The sequence below is a fragment of the Macaca thibetana genome, chromosome 7, assembly GCF_024542745.1.
Source record: "Macaca thibetana thibetana isolate TM-01 chromosome 7, ASM2454274v1, whole genome shotgun sequence".
Classification (NCBI taxonomy): Eukaryota; Metazoa; Chordata; class Mammalia; order Primates; family Cercopithecidae; genus Macaca; species Macaca thibetana.
Window position 1 is genome coordinate 109,365,748 of NC_065584.1, and position 22,004 is coordinate 109,387,751.

General features: G+C 43.1%; 1 protein-coding gene and 1 pseudogene across 1 annotated transcript in view; one reads left to right on the forward strand and one right to left on the reverse strand.

Moving 5' to 3' along the window:
- Positions 1 to 22,004, forward strand: part of OCA2 (OCA2 melanosomal transmembrane protein) — a 333,377-nt gene that overhangs the window by 181,347 nt on the left and 130,026 nt on the right. The gene's annotated exons all lie outside the window — the stretch shown is intronic.
- Positions 9,667 to 10,479, reverse strand: LOC126958074 (60S ribosomal protein L5-like; annotated as a pseudogene).

Sequence of the window (22,004 nt, forward strand, 5' to 3'; positions counted from 1 at the left end):
TATCTTTATTTAGTGACCCTTGTGATATTTTCATTTTTGTCTATTGTCTTTTGGGCATCTTTTAATTTATTTCTCGTTTCTTTTGTAAAGTGATTTCTCTGAGTACATAATAGTTGTTGCATATTTATGGGGGACTTGGGATGTTTTGATACAATAATACAATGTGTAATGATGAAATCAGGGTAATTAGGATATCCATAACCGGAAACATTTGTTGTTACTTGTTTTGGGAGCATTACAAGTCCTTTCTTCCAGTTATTTAAAAATATACAATAAGTTATTGTTAATTATGGTCGCCCTATAGTGCTATCAAACACTAGAACTTACTACTTCTAACTAACCCTACTTTTTGTACCCGTTAAACAGCCCCTTATTTCTGAGGAAACTTGGTTACGTCATCCTTGAGTTCAGTCCACTTTTTATTTCTCCCTGTTATTCACCCATTTCTGTTTTCTGTTTTCAAATCTCTGATTTAAGGTGGGTTTGTATTTTTAATGCTTCCTTGAGGCTTGAGCGTGGTGAATTCATTTTGAAGCGTGGGCTTGTGGTTCTCTTTTACATGCTTCACGGTGATTTTCAGAGATTTTCCTTGGCTGATATGTGTGAAATCTTTGCTCCTGATAGCGTTTACACTGGCTCTGTAGGTGTGACTTCATTTTTCTCTTGTTCATTTAATGCCGTTGGGCTTGCTTGTGTTTCGTAGGATTCCCGGTGCTCTTCTGTGGGCAGAGCACAGTCCTCCGACTCCACCTTTGCAGAACCCCGCTTTTACCTACTTTGCTTTTCCACTTAACCACTTGGTTGCCCAAAGGAGCTTTCCCTTCCTCTTGGCTCTTTCCTCCCCAAGGCTGCATGCCCCCAGATGGGCCCTCTCAGTGCTCCTGCTTCTCTCACAGCACCTCCCTGGGCCCAGTTCCTCCGGCCCCTTCTGGTGGACCTTCTGATTACCTCAGCACCCCTCCGTCTTCCCTTTGGGCTTTCTGTCCATTTGCTGGAAAGCTTTGTGGCTGGGACAGCAGTGAGAGAGAGAGCAGGCTGGGGGTTTGGTGGTATTTTCACTTTTCAGTTCAGATATTTTACACTTTTGGGGTTCTTTACCTTCACATTATGTGGCAGGTATGGCTTTGTGTAGATTTTACTTTCCTTTCTTGTTTTTTCTGTCTTTTGGGAGGAAATTTTGGGATAGAAGCAGTTATACCACTGCCATTGTCCTCAGGATCCATGTTGCCAATTTTTTATTTTTATTTTTTGAGATGGAGTCTTGCTGTCACCTAGGCTGGAGTGCATTGGTGCAATCTTGTGTCATTGCAACTTTTGCGTCTCAGGGTTCAGTCGAGTCTCATGCCTCAGCCTTTCAAGCAGCTGGGATTACAGGCATGCACCACCATGCCTGGCTCTCTCTCTCTCTCTCTCTATATATATATATATTTTTTTAACTTTTTAAAAATTTTTTAAATTTAAAAATTTTTTTTTATTTTTGAGACTGAGTCTCACTCTGTTGCCCAGGCTGGAGTGCAGTGATGTGATCTCGGTTCACTGCAACCTCTGCCTCCCGGGTTCAAGCAATTCTCCTGCCTTAGCCTCCTGAGTAGTTGGGATTACAGGCGCCCACCTCCACGCCAAGCTAGTTTTTGTATTTTTGGTAGAGACGGGGTTTTGCCATGTTGGCCAGTCTGGTCTCGAACTCCTGACCCCAGGTGATCTGCCCACCTTAGCCTCCCAAAGAGCTGGGATTACAGGCGTGAGCCACCGCGCCCAGCCCCGTGTTGCCAGTTTCTAAAACGAAACCACTGTATGTTACCAAACTGTGCTGTGGTGGCCACAGGCCTGGCTCATGGAGATGTCAGAGTCCTACCCAGGCAGGCTCCAGGAGGGGGGAGGTGGGAAGATGAGGAGTTGTTGCCGAGGGTTCTTGGCCTTGTCCTTGTTAGTTTGCGACTTGGTGTTTCCCAGTTTGTGCTGGAGTATCCCAGGAGTTGGGGAGGACAGGCTGCTGGCAGTAGAAGGAACTTTGTACAGTTACCCAAGCCTGATGATCAGTGAGGGCTGAGCGGCTGCTCCATGTGTCAGCCCGCGTCTCCAGTCCACTCACGGCGCTGGCCCAGCCAGGACTAAGCTCCACCTTCTTCTCTGGGGCTGCCATTCTCAGCCACCCCCGCACCTCCCTAGTATAATTCCCTGAAATTGCCCTGTTTCTGGGCCGAGGATACACCCCATACTGCAGTGTGCAGTTCCTCCATCCTCCAAAACTCATCTGAGCATCTCTTCTGGTTCTCTTAGGCCCCAGCATGGTGGGGGTTCTCTCTGTCCCCCAGCGCTCCCAGCCAACAGCACTGCTCACTTCTCCCTGATCCACCTGAATCTGCAGCAGTGGGCCCTGTGCCGGTTGTCCTGGCGCTGGGTCGGGTGGATTTTGGAGCGGGTGAGGGAGCTGAACAGAGCACTGTGCGCTGGCATCCCTTGTTGCTACTGCAGCAGTATTGTGTCTCCACAAAGGTTCGGGGGCGAAAGGAAATGAGAACCGGAGCTATGACTTGGATTCACAGGGAAGCTGAATAAAGGGAAAGGAGAGAGTTTAAACTTATCTGCAGGCATCACGTTAAATGTAATGTTTTCTTGACAAACAGCCAGCACACGGCATTATTTTTTAAAATCCCCTCATCAAAAGCTAAGACCAACGTCTTACATATGGAAGAGTTTCTATGCTACAGGTTATTCTAATGAGAAAAAAAAGAAAAGTGACTTACAATACTATACAATACTATCACATGAAATATTCATGTAAAAATTCTTTTCGAACAAGAAGACATATTCTTACAGGTAAGAAATGCTATGCAGATATTAAAAATTAATTCCTGAGCACAAGAGAGTGAGCCAGGGTAATGCGAGTGCAGTTTGTCCAGAGTTTACAAGCCAGGACCTGGGGTTCCCAGGCCTTGGAGCCGTCGCTAAGGACCTAAGCCTCGCTCTCCACTCCCGCTAGGCCGCAGGGACCCGCTCCTGGGGGATGGAGGGTGGGAAGCAGGGGGGAGGGGAGTTCCAAGCTCCTGCGGGAAACCCAGGACTTTCCAGTGTTCTCTTCTCAGTAATAGAAAGTACCTCCGGGGCAAGAGAGCAAGACTCCGTCTCAAAAAAGCAAAAAAACAAAACAAAGCAAAAAGAAAGTGCCTCCTAGAGAGTGGGTGGGAGTTGGAAGTTGCTTCAGTCTTCACTTCCATCTCTCAAGCCACACTTTCTGAGCTGGGGCCGCCTGCACAGGCGTCCTGGAGCAGGAGGGGTGGCTGGCAGTGCCAGGAGAGGAGGGCAGCTGTGGGCCCCCGGAGGCACCGTGGTGGCGGGCTTGGGGTTTCAGAGCACAATGTAACAGCTGTTTGAGAAACAGGGTGAGGACAGACGGTTGGGAATTACGCGAAAGCCTGCTTTGAATGTTCACGGCGCTGGCGCTGGCGACACAAAGGTGGAGTTACTGCAGCCGTCTCCAGGTTCACAGCAGCCCAGGGGAGAGGGGGCACAAGAGCGCTGGGACCCCGCAGCTCTCAGGGCTTCTCTCAGGGGCGCAGAGGGCTCCTCTCCTTCCCCTTCGGCTCCTTCCTTTCGGGGTGACTGCGCCTCATGGCCTCCCTGACCGGGGTGCCCTGTGGGTGCTCCCGAGGGGATAGAGGTCGGGGTGGAGGATGTGAGCTCTGCAGGCCGCCCAGCCAGCGCCCACGTGCTCAGGTGCCAGCGAGGGACGCGTGTGTGCGTCAGCGTGACTTGGAGGAGCGCACTGTGCCTAGAACACTCTGACTCTGTCGCTCTGCCCCTGTCCGCCTCCCCAAAGGCCAGGTCCACTGCACCGAGTGTTTCAGCTTGTGGTGCATCTCCCTGTGGCCTCCCCGCCCCCACGCTGCAGAGGAAGAGTCCCCAAAGCCTTTCCTAAATCTCCAAAGTCCCTGTTTCCCTGGTGGCACTTCACACTAGCTGTTTGCATGAGGTGGGACTCGCCAGAGATGGACAGTCACCGCCAGGAGAGGCCCCTGCGTGCGCGGGGAACCTGGGACTCAGTGCGTGCTCGGAAACGTGTAGGAGTGCAAGATTTACCATAGGTTTGACTATGTCTTTTCTTTCTTTTTAAATTAACTGAAACAACCCAAGAACTGGATTTCTTCAAATCTACCAATTTATACTTTAATTTAGAAAAAGGAAAAGCACTCACAAATAAATTTAGTCAATCTATAATTATGGTATAAATAAGTTCCACTTAAATGTAATGTTCCAAGCATAATAATTTGTTGAGTAAATCAAATCATTGATACATCTTAATGTTCCTAAAGTTAGGAAATCATCTAAGCTTCATAAAAAGAAAGCATTTTATGTATTTAAATTTTCCCCAGAAGTCCATCTTTGTTAAAAATAGAAAAACAAAACAAAACATTTTTTTTCATGACTTCAAAATTTGCGGATATTCTGTGCCTGGAAGGAATCCGTGGGGTTTCTCATGCTTTCCACACTGTGGTTCAGGACTGCAGCCTGGAAACCGCGTGATCGTGGAATTGCCATCAGAGGGAACACTAGAGGTTATTTAATCAAATTCTTTCATTTTATGAGCACATTTCAGAGGTCAGATGAGTTGAGTGGCACCCCGCCACCCCCAGGACCCCTCTGGTCACAGTGGCTCTGGGTGGGCAACCCCAGTCCTCAGAAACCCCTGGCTCCTTGGGCACAACCCACTGAAGCCTTGTGTCCCCAGCCTCACACGGCTGCCCTGGATACTCCAGGTGAGCAGGGCCCTATTGGGTTGAACAGTTGTGACCTGCTACCCCTCAAGGGCTTACGTCCGGGGACTTACATGTGCATGTATTTCCATATCATCATTAAGAAACCTGTGCAATGTTACATTGTATGTGAATAGGCTATCATCACCTTTTCCCCTTTTGTTGACATTTAGGCTACTGTCTATGTTTTTCCTCCTGAAACAGCCATGTAAAGAACATCTTTGAGCATTGGGTGATGACTATTTTTCACCCTTCTTGCTAGGTAGGGTCTTTCTCAGGAAGGAAAGAGATTATGTGCTCAAAGGTCAGGTTTGCGGAAAGAATGGGTGTGCTGAACTCTGAAGAAGATAGGAGGTGACCTCGTGGGTCTAAGGGGTGAAGGGGAGATGGGAGCTGTAGTCCAGCAAGGGCTGTCCAGCCGTGGATTGTAGGAGGGGCTGCCCTCATCACCTGTGGCCTGGCCAGAGGAGCCAGGAGATTCAGTGACCTTGTTCCTCCCACCCATCGAGTCCTGCCAATGTCTCCCATTGGCCAGACTTACCTGGATTCCAGAAGATGGGATTGCTGCCAGCAGCAGGGCTGAGGAGAAGGCTGGGGAGAAGGCCAGGGGTAGGACTAAAGGGCCATGAGGGATAGCCCCAGACAATCCTCCACTTGTGTCTGTTAGGATTTTAAAAACATCTTTTGTCCAGTCCAAGAGAAAATCACTTGTTCCCAAAACAAGAGCTGCACAATATCCCATTAGCTACTCTGTGATATGGGGTGATGTTGGTTCAGTAACATCTGAAACTTAAAATGTTAGCTATCCCAATGCTCTTCATATATGACAATGGAGAATAAGTGGGGGAAGAGAAGCAACAAAATACCGTAAAACAGACCTGCTGTAGCCCCAGCTTCCAGAGCTGATTCTGAAGTCCGAATTGTTAGTTAACTCACTTCTCTAATGCCACATTCCCCTGACCTCTGCCACAACTTCAGATATGTGGTTTTTATCTGCTGTTGGGGTGACCCACACCATCATTCTCATAGGACCCGAGACCTTGGTGTTGTGTCTGTACTGGAGTGCCAAGGTGTATATGAACTGGGACTACTGGAATGCAACTGGAATGCAAGGAGGCACACCTGTGAATGCCCAGCTCCTGGACAGTTCTTGCCAGTGTGAGGAAGCAGCAACCCAGTTCCCTCTGAGAATTGAGATCAGTCATCTTGGACAGTAGGGGGACTCTCCTTGTCTGCTTGATGGTCACAAGGCATGTGGAGCTTCACATGGCCAGGGAGGACTCTCAGCTTCCAATGAAATGCTGACACCTGATGTGATACCTTGGTTCTTGTCTTCTTGGTTTAAGAGAATTTAAACAAGAGACACATAGCAAAAGAAGTGCAGCATGGAGTATTGCAAAAGAAAAAGAAGACTTTGAAAGTTAGGTGCAGAATAGGCAGGACACCCTGGGAGAGAGAGAAATTCAGGATGGGCTGCTCATAAGGATGAGACAGCAAAGACCGGTGCTAGGGAGGCTCCCACGGTGGGAGTCTTACCTGATTTTTTGTAAGGAGGTGGGAGAGGTGTTGCTGGTAAGAACGTTCTGGGTGGTCCTCTGGATGCACATGCGCAGTCGCTGTACATGCGTGTTCGTATATCGTACGTCTCATTAGCATCTTAAATCTCCACCCAGGGGTGTGTTTTTTGCTATTCTAATGAGGACGGGTAAGGTCAAAGTGCACATGATCTCTAGAGGGGAAAGTCCCTACTGGAGATAGCTTTGCTTCAGTAGCTCAATGACAATGTAAATGCTGAGGCTTATTGTGTTGACGGCACGGTCACCATGGTTGCCTCATCCTGAGAACATGGTCGCTGCCTTGACTGCCTATCCTGCCTCAGGTAATAAAGGTAATGGTACCTTGGTTAGTTATGTTTCCTTGGGTATTAGGACCTGCAAATCCACTGAGCTCAAGATTATTAAGACAGGGGGCAAAGATTCCTGAAGTGGGTCACTGAGTGTAGTAATAACGGAGGGAGTGCTCCTGTCTCTCCCCTTTGTTTCCCACACTATGGTTCCCAGTGGTCTGTGACGGAGATCGTGACATTCATTGGTAATTTGTTTAAGCACATACTGCATGCCGTAGGGTGGCACGCCAACGTTGCAGACTTTGGGATTGCAGCAAATAGTACCTCTGAAGCTTTAGCAGGCCACTGTTCTGTCAAGTCAGCTGCTTCTGGGTAATGGAGCACATGGTGCCACCAGCGATTCTGGCGTGACGCACTGCCTTCGCTGTAGAATAAGCTCCCTGTCAAAGGAACTGAGTGAGAAACCCAGGACTGGAAAAGGAATTCTGTACGTCAGTGAATGATGGGGCTGGATGAAGCTTTACAAGAAAGAAAGGGAAATCCTTATTTGTAAAATGGTTCTAACATGTCTAACCTAATCATAAGATTTCTAACCTAATCATAAATTTCTAACATAATCACAAGAGCCCTTGTGATTGGATCGTGCCCACCTCTATTGGTTAGGATAATTTCCTCAACTTAATCACATCAGCAAGTCCCTATTATCGTGTGTGTTCATCTTCTCTTGCTGCATAAATTAACAGGAATTGAGTGGCTTAACCCAACTTTATTCTCTTACAGTTTTGGAGACCAGAAATCTAAACTCAATCTAGTAGAGAGGGCTGTGTTACTTCTGGAGACTTCAGAAGAAAATAATATGATTTTTCTTCTTTAGCCTTTTGATATGGTAGATTACATTGATTAATTTTCAAATATTGAGCCAACCATGCACACCGGAAATCAATCCCCCTTGGTCATGGTATATGATTATTTTCACATATTCATGGATTCAGTTTGCTAACATTTTATTGGGGATTTTTGTGTCTAAGTTCATGAGATACATTGATCTGTAGTTTTCTTTGTGCTAGCTTTATCTGATTTTGGCTTCATAAAATAAGTTGGCAAGTGTTCCTTCCTGTTTTATTTTCTGGAAAAGATTATATAGAATTGATGCGAGTTCTTTACATATTCAGGAGAATTTTTTTGTTAAGGTTTGCTGGGATAATTTTATTAAGAGATGAATATGTATTTTTTAGCAAGGTAAAAAAAATACAAATAATAATAACAACCCTTCTGTTCATAAATATCCCTTCAGGTGAAAACATTGGAAGTCACACAATTTAAAGAATGTGGCCCAAATAAAGCCCAAGTATTTTTTGCACACATTTATTTATTTTACCTACCATATGATCCATAATTCAACCTTTTATTCAGTTGCTGGCTTTATTAGTCTGTTCTCACGCTGCTGATAAAGACATACCCAAGACAGGGAAGAAAAAGAGATTTAATGGACTTACAGTTCCATGTGTCTGGGGACGCCTCACAATCATGGCAAAAGACAAGGAGAAGCAAGTCACATTTTACATGGATAGCGGCAGGCAAAGAGAGCTTGTGCAGGAAAACTCCTGTTTTTACAACCATCAGATATTCTGAAATTCATTGACTATCACGAGAACAGTGCGGGAAACTCCCATCCCCATAATTTAATCACGTCCCACCATGTTCCTCCAGTGACTTGTGGGAATTGTGGGAGTTACAATTCAAGATGAGATTTGGGTGGGGACACAGCCAAACCATATCATTTCACCCCGGCCCCTCCCAGATCTAATGTCTGTACATAGCAAAACCAATTATGCCTTCCCCACAGTCCCCCAAAGTCTTAAATCATTTCAGCATTAACTCAAAAGTACACAGTCCAATGTCTCATCTGAGACAAGGCAAGTCCCTTCCGCCTATGAGCCGGTAAAATCAAAAGCAAGTTAGTTACTTCCTAGATATAATGGGGATACAAGCATTGGGTAAATACAGCCATTCCAAATGGGAGAAGTTGGCCAAAACAAAGGGGCTACAGGCCCCATGCAAGTCCAGAACCCAGCAGGGCAGTCAAATCTTAAAGCTCCAAAATGACCTCCTTTGACACCGTGTCCCACATCTGGGTCACGCTGATGCAAGAGGTGGGTTGCCATGGTCTTGGGGAGCTCCGTCCCTGTGGCTCTGCAGGGTACAGCCTCCCTCCCTGCTGCCTTCATGGGCTGGTTGAGTGTTGAGTGTCTGCGGCTTTTCCAGGTGCGCAATGCAAGCTGTCAGTGGATCCACCATTCTGGGATCTGGGAGCTTCTCACAGCTCCACTAGGCGATTCCCCAGTAGGGACTCCTCTGTGTGGGGGCTCTGACCCCACATTTTTCTGCTGCGCTGCCCTAGCAGAGGCTCTTCATCAGGGCCCCGCCCCCGCAGGAAACGCCTCCTGGACATCCAGGTGTTCCCATACATTCTCTCAAATCTAGGTGGAGGGTTCCAAACCTCAATTCTTGACTTCCGTGCACCCGCAGGCTCAACAGCACGTGGAAGCTGCCAAGGCTTGGGGCTTCCACCCTCTGAAGCAACAGCCCAAGCTTTACCTTGGCTCCTTTTAGTCATGACTGGAGTGGCTGGAATGCAGGGCACCAAGTCCCTAGGCTGCACAGAGCAGGGAGGCGCTGGGCCCCACCCAGGAACTATATTTTCCTTTTAGGCCTCAGGGCCTGTGATGGGACGTGCTGCCAAGAAGATTTCTGACATGCCCTGGAGACATTTTCCCCATTGTCTTGGGAATTAACATTCGGCTCCTCATTGCTTATGCAAATTTCTGCAGCTGGCTTAAATTTCTCCTCAAAAAATGAGATTTTCTATTCTATTGCATTGTCAGGCTGCAAATTTTCTAAACTTTTATGCTCTGTTTTCTTTTTAAAACTGAATACCATTAACAACCCAAGTCACCTCTTGAATGCTTTGCTACTTATAAATTTCAGGGTTTTTTTTTTTTTTTTTTTTTGCTGTCAATGGTGTATTGTATTCATCTGAAAAATCCTCATGGAAAATTGTTTGGTTTAGCTCTCAGAAGCCAACTTCTGAGCTCTGAGGAAACTTGCGTTCTTTTGAACTGCTCAGTCTTTCTTTTGAGCAAGGGACATTTTGGGACAGTTCTGCTTCCTCTTAACTTTTTTCTGGGGCTTCTTCTCCTAGACGGGATTCTCTCTTATAGCAACATGAGCTTTCTTATACATCTTCTCCATCATGTCTGTAGTTACACTGTTCTTCCTGTATTGAAAGAACTGTTTCTTGTAAGCATCTTCATCTTCCTCCATGAAGCAGCACATGTAATCTGCGACATTCTGGCCCATGATGTGCTTCCGGTGTACTTCTACACTAAATTCCTTGCTTTCAGAACCATAACCGGGAATCGTTTGGTACTGTGAGGGATAGACAAGCCTCTATCTACAGCTCTCTTCAGGCACCAAGAACTTTATGGCCACTGGTAGTTCTGGCAAGGCCCGCATCCAAATAGCAGGTAAAGACACTTGGCTGACCAACAATGCTTTCCACATTGTATTCATCGCCAGTCACCTCTACTTGGCCTTCATAGATCTTTTCCATGCCAAACCCATTGAGAAGCCTGCAGACCAGCAGCAGGCCAGTGCCATATACTGCAGCATAATTGGTCAGGCCAACATTCCAACCGTATTTTCATAGTTCCCATGCATATGCTGTGCGTACTATCCTATCCCCTTCTGTATGGGCGTAAGCAACCTGACAAGCATATCTCTGTGTGCTACACAAACCGTCATCCTGCATTTGGCTGTGTTGTATTTATTTTTATCCTGTATCACCAAGCATTTCCAAGCATAATACTCAGTTTTACTTTCTTGTCATCTTCTGCATTTCACTTGATCTGTCTTCAAGTAGGCTTTATCCTTAACAACTTTACGAACCCCATCCTGTGGAACAGAGACCCCCATCCATGGATCAGCAGAGACCTGCCCTGCTTAGAAATTTCTTCCTCCAGATACCCTAAGTCATCTCTCTGAAGTTCAAAGTTCCGCAAATCTCTAGGGAAGGGGCAAAATGCCACCAGTCTCTGCTAAAACATAAGAAGAGTTCCCTTTGCTCCAGTTCCCAGCAAGTTCCTCATGTCCGTCTGAGAGCACCTCAGCCTGGACTTTATTGTCCACATCGCTATCAGCATTTTAAGTCTCTAGGAAGTCCCACACTTTCCCACCTTCTTCTGTATTCTGAGCCCTCCAAACTGTTCCGACGTCTGCCTGTTACCCGGTTCCAAAGTCGCTTCCACATTTTCGGCTGTCTTTTCAGCAATGCCCCACTCTTCTGGTACCAATTTCCTGTATTAGTCTGTTCTCACACTGCTAATAAAGCCACACCAGAGACTAGGTTCTGGGTCCAGTGGAATATCACAATCACCCTTTGTGGCAGGTTTCAGTCAGAAAAGGAGGGTCACAACAGCTGGGCGATGGATACACAGATAGGTCCTAATGCTTCCCACAGGCAGGACCCAGCAAGGAGAGTTACATCACCTACAGAAGACCCAGGAATTTATTCTTTTCTCCAAGTCTAGCTACAAGTGCCAGCATCTCTCTTATTGGCTGGTTTATGGCATGAGTGTCATCATCACAACTGAGCTGGGCTAAAGTGTATGTCACAATCCAACCTTGAATACGCAAGGTCCAGGCAAAGGGTGAGAGTTACGTCATCTAGGTGCTGAGTGCAGTGATGCGTCACAATCCTTTTGTGGTAGGGTGCAGGCTGAGGAAGTGTCACGTGACCTTTGGGCTGCGGCCAGGCAGAAAAGTCAGGTCCCTCAGGTTCTGGACAGAGGCGTATGCCACAATCACACATCGTTTGGGTGAGGCCCAGTCACGTATCACAATGCCACCTGTGGGCAGCACCAAGGCTGGAAAAGAGAGTCACATTTCCAAGGTGCAGAGTCAAACGATATGTCACAATCTCATCGGTGGACTGGGCTGAGGCAGGAGAGTCAAATCACGAAGGTGCTCAGCAGATACATACAACCACACCTGGCTGTGTGGCTGCTGTCTCCTCACTCCACATTCCAGGGCTCTGCTCTTTCCTTCAAAAAGGTCACCAGGTTTAGCTTAGAGACAGCAAGACCCAGAGATCAGGTTTCTGTCCTTCTTTTAAACCATATCTTTATACAAATCCTGCTAAGCAGGGTTCCAGTATTTCCACTCCTCCAGAGAGAATTCTATGGTCACATTCCTGAATGTAAACAGTTTCATTTCCCAGCTTTCAGGATGTCCTGGCATCTTGGCTATGCGTGTCCCAGAACCTGCAGATCACAGGGCAACAGAGGCTGTGACAACGTCACAGGGGCTCCGGAGACGGCGGACGCAGAACAGTGGAGATGAATCCCAAGCTCTGGCGGGAGTGGGAGACAAAGGCCCAGTGGAATTTTCTAGTGAAACTAGGAGTCTGGAATCTTTTTTTAAAAGGAAACTTTCAAATTAATAATTCAACTTCTTTCATGGCTAAAGGGCTATTCAGATTATAGATTTTATCTATGTTTTCATACTTTGTGTTTTTTGAGGAATTGGTTTCTTTTTAGTTGCCAAATTTGTGACTGTAAAGTTGTTGATAATATTCCTTTATTATCATTTTAATGTCTGAAATATATGTAGCAAAATTTCCTATTTCATTCCTGATATTGGTGATTTGTGTCTCTCTCCTTTTATTTTTGGTCAGTCTTTTTAGAAGTTTGTCTGTTTTACTGATTTTACCCAAGAAACAACCTTTTCTCCTTTGATTTTCATTGGTATTGTCCTATATTAACTATAGATTTCTTCTATGATCTTTATTGTTTCTTTCCTTGAGCTTTCTTTTGGTGCATTTTACTCTTTTTTGGCTAGTGTTTTTGAGGTAGGAACTTAGATTATTGATTTGAGATTTCTTTTCTTTTCCAGTGTTAACATTTAGTGTTATAAAGTTTTATTGCAGTTGTATTTCAGTTGCACCCTGTATGTTTTTATGTGTTGCATTTTCATTAAAATTCAGTTCTATATATTTTAAAATTTACTTTGAGACCTCTTCATTGACCCATAGACTGTTTAGAAGTATGTTGGTTAATTTCCATGCATTTGAAGATTTTTCTATTGTCTTTTTGTTTCTAACTTTATTCTGTTATAGTTGAAGAACATACTCTGTATAAGTTTGTTTTTTTACATTTGTGGAATTTTGTTTTATGACCCAGAATGTGATATATCTTGGTAAATCTTTCATGGGAACTTGAAAAAAACTGTATTCTCCTGTTTTGGGGTGAAGTGTTTTATATATGTGAATTAAATCCCTTTGGTTCAGTGTTGTTTAGTTCTTCCATATTTTCAATTATTTTCTATGTAGCATTTCTATTAGTTTCTGGGGGTGAGTTATTTATGTTCCCAATTATAAACATGAAATTGTTTTTTCTTTCAGCTCTAGCAGTTTTTTGCTTCATGTATTTTACTGCTCTGTTGTTTGGTGCATACATATTTAGAATTTTGTTTCTTCCTGGTGGATTGACCTATTTATCATTATTTAATGATTTTCTTTCCCTCTAGTAATTTACTTTGATGTCTACTTAGCTGATATTAATATAGTCACTCTTGCTTAAATTTTTTTTGTGTGTGTAACGTACCTTTTCCAGCATATAGTTGGCTTATTTTTTCAATCCTTTCTGCCAGTCTCTGTATTTTGATTGATATGTTTAGAAAACATACATTTAAGGTAATTATTGATATGTTATTGCTTAAATATGCCATTTCAATTACAGTTGGTCTTTCATATCCATAGATTTTGCATCCATGGGTTCATCCAACTACAGATCAAAAAAAAAATCCCACAAAGTTGCAAAAAGCCAAACTTGAATGTTCTGTGCGCTGACGGTTCTGTTGAGTCCATGCGAGTGATGAGATGCATAGGCATCGTGTTAGGTACTATAAGTAATCTAGAGATGATTTAAAGTGCACAGAAGAATGTGCTTAGGTTATATGCAAATACTATGTTATATGCAAATACTGTTATATGCAAATACTGTTATATGCAAATACTAGGTTATATGCAAATGCTAGGTTATATGCAAATACTATGCCATATGCAAATACTATGTTATATGCAAATACTGTGTTATATGCAAATACTGTGTTATATGCAAATACTGTGTTATATGCAAATACTATGTTATATGCAAATACTGTGCCCCTTTAAATAACGGACCTGAACATCTATGGAGTTTGGCATCACGCAGAGGTCCTGGAACCAGTTCCCCATGGATACTGAAGGATCACTGATTTATTTTCTGTTTGTTTCCTCTGTTTCCAGTACGTACTATGTTTCTTTTGTCTTGGCTTTCTGTGTGTTACTTGAACATTTTTTACATTATATTTTGATTCACTGATAGTATTTTTTAGTGTTTCTCTTTGTGTAGTTTTGGAGTGGTTTCTTGGAGGACTACAGTATACATACATGACTTATTAGAATTACCACTTTGAATGAAGTGTGAAAATATCACTTCCATTAAGATTTCTTTATCTTTTCTTGAGTATTAGATGGCAACATAATTTTTGTTTAAATCATCAAATTGATCTATAAAACTCATGGGGAAAGGAATAATCTATTGTGTGTACACATTTCTGCTTTTTCTGTTCCTTTCGCTTCCTGATGCTCCAAAATTTGTCTTTCGTTTTTCTTTTTCTCTTTTTTTTTTTTTGAGGTGGAGTCTCACTCCATCTCCAGGCTGGAGTGCAGTGGCACAATCTTGGCTCACTGCAACCTCTGCCTCCTGGGTTCAAGTGATTCTCCTGCCTCAGCCTCCCAAGTAGCTGGGACTACAGGTGCGCGCCACCATGCCCAGCTAATTTTTCTATTTTTAGTAGAGACAGGGTTTCACCATGTTGCCCAGGGTAGTCTTGATCTCTTGACCTCGTGATCTGCCTGCCTTGGCCTCCCAAAATGCTGGGATTACAGTCGTGAGCCACTGCACCCAGCCTATTTTGTTTTTTATAATTTTCTTTATGTTCGAATAACTTCTTTTAGCCAACCTTTAAGGGTAGGTCTGCTGGTAAAAAAATTCTTTTACTTTTTCTTTGTCTGAGAGTGTATTTATTTCCTCTTTATTCCTCAAGGATAGTTTCACTGGATATAGAATGTATGGTTGACAGTGCTTTTCTTCAATACTTGAAAAACATTGTACCATTTCCTTCCATCTCTCCTGGTATCAGAGAAGAAATTTGTTGCCATTTGAATTTGTGTTTCCCTGTAGGTAATGCGTAGTACTTTCTGGCTGCTTTTAATGTTTTTTTTTTTTTTTTTTTTTTTTTTGTCTTTAGTTTTTGAAAGTTGATGATTTGTTTTGGTATGGATTTCTTTGGGTTCATCCTGTTATCCTGTTCCTAGGGCTTGTTCATCTTCTTGAATCTGTAGGTTTGTGTCTTTTGCCAAATTGGGAAAATTTCAGCCTTTATTCCTTAAAGTACTTTTGCAACCTCATTCTAATTCTTTTCTCCTTCTAGTACTCTAGTGACATGAATATTAGATTTTTAAAATAGTCCTACAGTTCCCTGAGCCTCCATTCCACCCCCTGTGCTTTTACAAAAATATGTTTTCTCTCTGCTCTTTAGATTGGGTGAAATTCTATTGATTTACCCTCAAATTCACTGATTATTTTCTTTATTGTCTCTACTATTGAGTGCATATCAAGAGGCTTTAACAAATTCTGTTATTGTATATTTTAGATCTATCATTTCCATTTGATTCTTTTTTGTATATCTTTTGTTTCTTCCCATAGTCTTATTTTTCACTTGTTCCAAGAGAAGTTGTAGCTGGTTGTTGAGACATTTTTGTGAAGGCTGCTTTAAAATCCTTTTCAGATAATCCGACATCTGATATATCTCAGTGTTGGCATCAGGTGATTGTCTTTTCTCATTCAAGTTGTGATTTTCTCGGTTTCTGATATGACAGGTGACTTTTGATTGTATCCTGGGTATTTTATCTATTATTTTAGGATACTCTGAGTCATAAATGTTTTATTTCAGCAGGCAGTCAACATGTTTAAGTTTAGCACACAAGTTATGGACTATTTACGTAGTCTGCCATTCAAATGAAGATTTAATTTTCAGAGATCTTGCAGTGCTGCTTTGATCTGTTTGGTTTCTCCAGTGCTGCTGGGTGCTGCCTTGGGGGCTGGAAGGGATTTCCCCAGGCTGGGCTGCCCAGATGTCTCTTCCTGTGGAGAGGAGTTTCAGGTCTGCAGAAGTGAAGAGACTTCCATGGCTAAGTGTTTGTTGAGATGGCATCCCCCTTCCTGTGGGGACCTCAGAACATTCCATGAGCCATGTGCTATAGTAGGATACCATAGCACATGGCTCTTGACCTGGGTGTCTCTTGGCTTGAGATCCCAGGTGTGAGGTGTAGTGGGGTCCCTTCTCAGGTTCTGTCCACTCACCAGGTATCTCTTTGTAGGGGATGGGGTGCCTCCCGTGGTTACCTTTGCTGGCAGGGCTTTTATTAATCTTACTTGCCGGGGGGCATGTTCCCCTGGTGTATTTTCATCCAAGGGAGGAACAAGCCCACCTGGCTGTCTTCTCTTGCTATATTGGGAGTTGGTCTGGAAATGCTGATTTTGAGGGACGAAATACACCCTGCAGCTGTGCTGTTCCCATTTTCCTGGGCTCCTGTGTTAGTCCATTTTCACGTTGCTAATAAAGACATACACCAGACTGGGCAATTTACAAAAGAAAGAGGTTTAATGGACTTACAGTTCAACATGGCTGGGGAGGCCTCATGATCATGGCAGAAGGCAAGGAGGAGGAAATCACATCTTACATGGATGGCAGCAGGCAGAGAGAGAGAGAGAGAGAGAGAGAGAGAGAGCGCGCTTGTGCAGGGACACTCCCATTTTTAAAACCATCAGATTTCATGAGACTTCCTCACTATCACAAGAACAGCTGGGAAAGAGCAGCCCTCCATGATTCAATTATCTCCCACCAGGTATCTCCCACAACAGGTGAGAATTATGGGAGCTACCAGATGAGATTTGGGTGGGGACACAGAGCCAAACCATTATCAGGTCCCAAACCAGTTTCCTCTCCTCTTACTGCAACCTTTCAGAATTCTCCTTTACTTGCCTCTTGCTTTATTCCCAGGGTTTATAGGTGTGCTTGGCAGGAGTAAGCAGGGAGTTTGGGGTCTCTATCATTTTGTCTGGACTGGAAGTTCCCTGGAATTGCCCGTTTGTTTATTTTTAATCTCTGTCATTTTGTTTTTAATTTGTTTCTAGTAGAGAACATAGAATTGGACCTAATTTTAAAATATTTGCTGTTATGCCTTATATTCACTATATTGTATTTCTTTGATACGTCCTCTTCCCATGTGCTGATGTTGTATATTGGTAAAGTTTCTTTGCATCTATGTTTTGAGTGTTTTGAAGTTATAAATAATAGTTGCGTTCTCTTAATTGTTAGCTTAAAAATTTGCAAAATCATATTTAAACCTGCCTTTATAAATAGGAGTAAAACAAGAGTTGCCACGCATTTCAGGTTCTGCTAGAGATTAAGGAGCTTTATTGGCTTCTCAGCAGGCTTTTGGACTGAGAACCTTGAATGAGACACTGCTTCCTCTTTTTCCGTGTGATGTTGAAAAGTTAGACCTAAAGGGCTTTTGGTGCTTTTGATAACAGCATGTTGTCCTTGTTTCACTTGGAATAAAATCTAGAGCCTCAACCATGACTCATAAAGCCACAAATGAGCTGGCTGTAGCTGCCACTTACACATAATTTCCTACCACAGGGGCTGGACCCCAGACACAGTGGCCTTCTTGCTAGGTGAATGCACATTTGTACTTGTCGCCTCTACCGGGGATGCTCTTCCCAAGCATGCTGGAGGCTGGTTCACTTCTCTAGTGTCTCGTCAAGTGTCCATCCTCAGGGCGGCCTTCCCTGGCCCTGCGGAAGGAGTTCTTCCATCATTGCTGACGACTTTCCTGTGTTCCTTTCCTTCTAACAGAGTATTATCCATGACACGTTGTAATAATGCTCTAATATATATGTGTGGCAGATAAATGAATATATAAACTTTTCCTCTGTCTCCCTTCACCAGAATATAAGCTCTAGGAGATCAGCAAATGTGTGTCTATCTTGGTCACTGCGGAATCCTCAGTGGTCCTGACAGTGCTGCCACATAGTAAGCACTCAGTACTCATCAAACAAATAAAGGAGCGAATGGAGACTAAGCAATATGGGATGTTGGCTCATGAGGACTGCACGTTTTTGAAATACATGTACTTATATTTAGAAATCAAACCATGTATCAAGTGGTGTAAGTCATTCATCATAATTTTCACAGGTTCTGTGAGGAGAGTAGTTCTCGCATGGATTCATCTAAGAAGGCTTCTTGCGAGGATATTTTAATCAGAATCGTAAGCTGAGAAGAAAGAGAAAAAGACAACTTTGTTGTTTCTCAGCGGTGTTAGGAAGCCTTGGGGATTTCTTGGTTCCTAGGTGATGAATTCTCCATGCAGGCCTGTTCATGCTTTGTGTGCATTTCCTCCTCTGGGTGTGAAGGGGATTTGGAAAGCCTTCCCGTGGGTCTGGATTTATTTGTGTCTCTGCCAGTGGGACATCTTTAGCCAAGACTCTGGCATTGGAAGTAAGAATCGTGCTAATAATAGGCAGGATAAAGGCTCTAATTTATAGGTTGTTTATAATAATTTCATGTTAATAGTTGATAACTCTTGCCAAATCCTAAATCAGGCTTCCCTGCTGCCTTCCCAGTTCTTCTTGGCTGGCTGTCATTTCTGATGTATGTATGTTATTTTTCGACATTAGTTACCTTTCCTCATAAACTATAGGGTTTATAACATAAGTCATGTAACTTTTATACTCTTAACTGTCTTGAGAAATGTTAAGATCCAAGAAATGACATAATGTAAAAGAGTGAAAGAAAGTTCACTCACTGCAAAGCTTAATCACAGGAATGCTGGTGGAGGGCACGGTTGCCCTCACGTGCTCTACCCCACAGTCTCTAAGTTCACAGACACTAATGACTCATTCTTCTTGCCTTTGGGGAAATAAACAACAAAAAGAGAAAACGCTCCCTTAGCAGTAAAACTAAACAAATGAGAACACAAAAATGAAACTAAACAAAAAGGTACATATTGCTATCAAAATCCCCCCAAAATAAATTTTATTTTCTTCCTTTTATTTAGTGCTTTTCAATAATGACTCAAGTCACTTCTAATGTCTCTTTTTCATGGAATACAAAAATAGGATTAGTTTTTAAATTACAGATGATTCTAAGTGGATCTGATACCAATGTGAATGAACAACGTAATAAGAAGTTTATTTTTAGAACGAGAGTGGTCACCTAGCTTTTCTGCCAGGCGTATAAACATGAGGGTCATTTAACTTGCTTTATCTTGTATCTGAGTCTTAAAAGAAGTGCTGCCTTGCAAACAGAATCAATAGTAAGTTTACTGGGAAGATGCATGCATAATTTTGGAGGAAAATTTACACACAGGCATTTTCATTTTTATTTTTACTTTATGTATTTATGTATGTATGTATTTATTTATTTTGAAGCAGTCTCACTCTGTCACTGAGGCTGGAGTGCAGTGGTATGATTTCAGCTCACTGCAACCTCTACTCCCCGGGCCCAAGTAATCATCCCACCTCAGCCTCTGGAATAGCTGGGACTGCAGGCGTGCGCCACCATGCCTGGTTAATTTTATTTTTTTTTTAGGGACAGGTTTTGCCACATTGACCAGGCTGGTCTCGAACTCCTGAGCTCAAGTGATCTGCCCACCTTGGCTTCCCAAAGTGCTGGAATTACAAGTGTGAGCCACCACGCCTGGCCCATTTTTATTTTTAAATGTCTGCAGCAAAGATGATTTATAATGAGCTTTTTACTAATTTTGATAGTCTTTCTAACCTTGCTCTGACATTCTCCAAAGATAATATTGTAAGTCAAGTTCATTTAAAATATTCAATTATATTTGAAATGTTTGTGAAAATTGCTAAATATGTCAGCTGTTAAACATGTAAGAACTTTCAATATGTTTTAGAGATTCAAAAAAATCAGGTGTTTCTTATTGCTCCAGTCAGATTTTGATGGAGGCGGTTTTAAAATGAGACAGGACATCATGAGCGGAAGCATCAGCACAGAAAGGCAGGCTGCAGGGCATCTGATAAAAGGAAGCCCAGAGATCCCAGGGACTGTCTACCTGACTTCCGAGATATCAGCCTGCTCGTACCTCTGCTGTGGTACACCTGATGGTCATGGAGACTGTTCAGGTTCTCAAATGCTGGCTGGAGGCAGCCAGACCTGCGCCCTTTCCTCCTTATCCAGAGTTGTGTGATGCTCGCTGATCTCCCTTGCCCTGATGAGGGCTCTGCAGGGGGTGTGAGGTCCCAGGACCCTAGGTGGTCAGTTGGGGAGGATTGGACGCAGGAAAAGTAGCCGACTTAATTTATTTTAAAATTTAGATATTGGCAGAAAAAGAGTATTTTAACCCGGTGTCATAATGAGAGAGAATGTTGAATTCCAATCTGCTAAGGGCGTGTAAACCTCTGAAGTTCACAGCTCCCTCTGATTACAATGAAAACTGGACAAAAATCAACTCCATATGGACTCTGAGAAGTACAAACAGGTAGATTGTGGAGAATGTCGAAGCCTGCAGAAGGAACCCTCTCAGGGTGGTTTTCCTGTTTTCTTCTCTCCTGGATTTCTCCCTGGAGCCAGCTCTCATCATGCAGTGGCATGGTGGCATAGACAGACAGTACTCCAGTAGCAACCCTATCTTTTGGCCCAGAGGAGTCAGAGAGAGTAGCACCTGCAGGCCAGGGAGTGTGGGGGAATCCCAGAAGAGAGAGCCAGAGAAGCCCCCCAGTTCTGTTCATGAACTTGCACTAGCCTCAGCCTACTTTCAGAACAACGCCATCTGGGGACAGACTCAAACCAGCGCAGCAAAGGCCCAGAGGACTGACTGATGACTCACTGAGGTGAGAACCATCCATACAGGTCTCTGACTAACTCTTGAATGATGTATATGCTAGGCAGGTATGAAGCAAGATGGCAAGGCTTAGAGAACTCAACTGAGATTTGAACCATCTGCACAAGCATGTGGCTGACTATTGGATGATACACGTGTGAACCAGGCCCAAGTGATCACAGGAAATTTGAATTTGAACCACTTCCTTTAGAAAGTAGGACAGAAATTGTGGTCGGAAGCTAATTAGCTTATAAGTAAAAAAAAAATTAATAATCTCCAGAAGATTAAAACAGAATCCAGAGTTTATGTATTTTAACATTGACAGTATCCAGGAGACAGTACCAAAGGACTCAGTGTACAATGAATAAGAAAATATGTTATAAATTTCCAAGGGAAAATGACAGTCATCAGATACCAAACCTGAGAGGACCCAGATATTGCAATGACCAAAGAATTTAAAGTAGCTTTCATAACTATGATCAATGAGGTAAAGAAAATGCACTTGAAATGAATGAAAGGATGAGAGTTCTAAGGGGAGAATAGGAATTATACCAGAAAATCTAATACAAAGGTTAGAAATTAAAACTACAACACCTTAAATAAAAAAGAGTTGCTCGATGAGTTCAGTAGTGGAATGACTATGACAGAGGGAAGAGTCAGTGAACTGAAATAGATCAATGTAAATTATCCAATCTAAAGAACTTAGACAAAATTTTTTTTTACATTGCTAGAGTTCATAAAGCTGTGGAACAAGACCAAAAATTGGAGTTTCACTGAAGAATAAGAAACTCGCTCAAAACCTCACAACTACATGGAAACTGAACAACCTTCTCCTGATTGACTCCTGGGTAGATAATAAAATGAAGGCAGAAATCAAGAAGTTCTTTGAAACCAAAGAGAACAAAGAGAACCTCTGGGATGCAGCTAAAGCAGTAGTAAGAGGGAAATTTACGGCACCAAATGCCTAGATCAGAAAGCTAGAAAGATGTCAAATCAACACCCTAAGATCACAACTAAAAGAACTGGAGAACCAAGAGCAAACAAACCCCAAAGCTAGCAGAAGACAATAAATAACCAAGATCAGAGTGAAGCTGAAGGAGCTAGAGACATGAAAAACCCTTCAAATAATCAATGAATCTAGGAGTTGGTTTTTTGAAAAAAATCAATAGGATAGGTAGACCGCTAGCTAGACTAGTAAAGAAGAAAAGAGAGAAGAATCAAATAGGCATAATAAAAAATGATAAAGGAGATATCACCACTGACCCCACAGAAATATAAACCACCATCAGAGAATACTATAAACATCTCTATGCAAATAAACTAGAAAATCTAGAAGAAATGGATAAATTCCTGTACACAAACACCCTCCCAGGACTGAACCCAGAAGAAGTTGAAT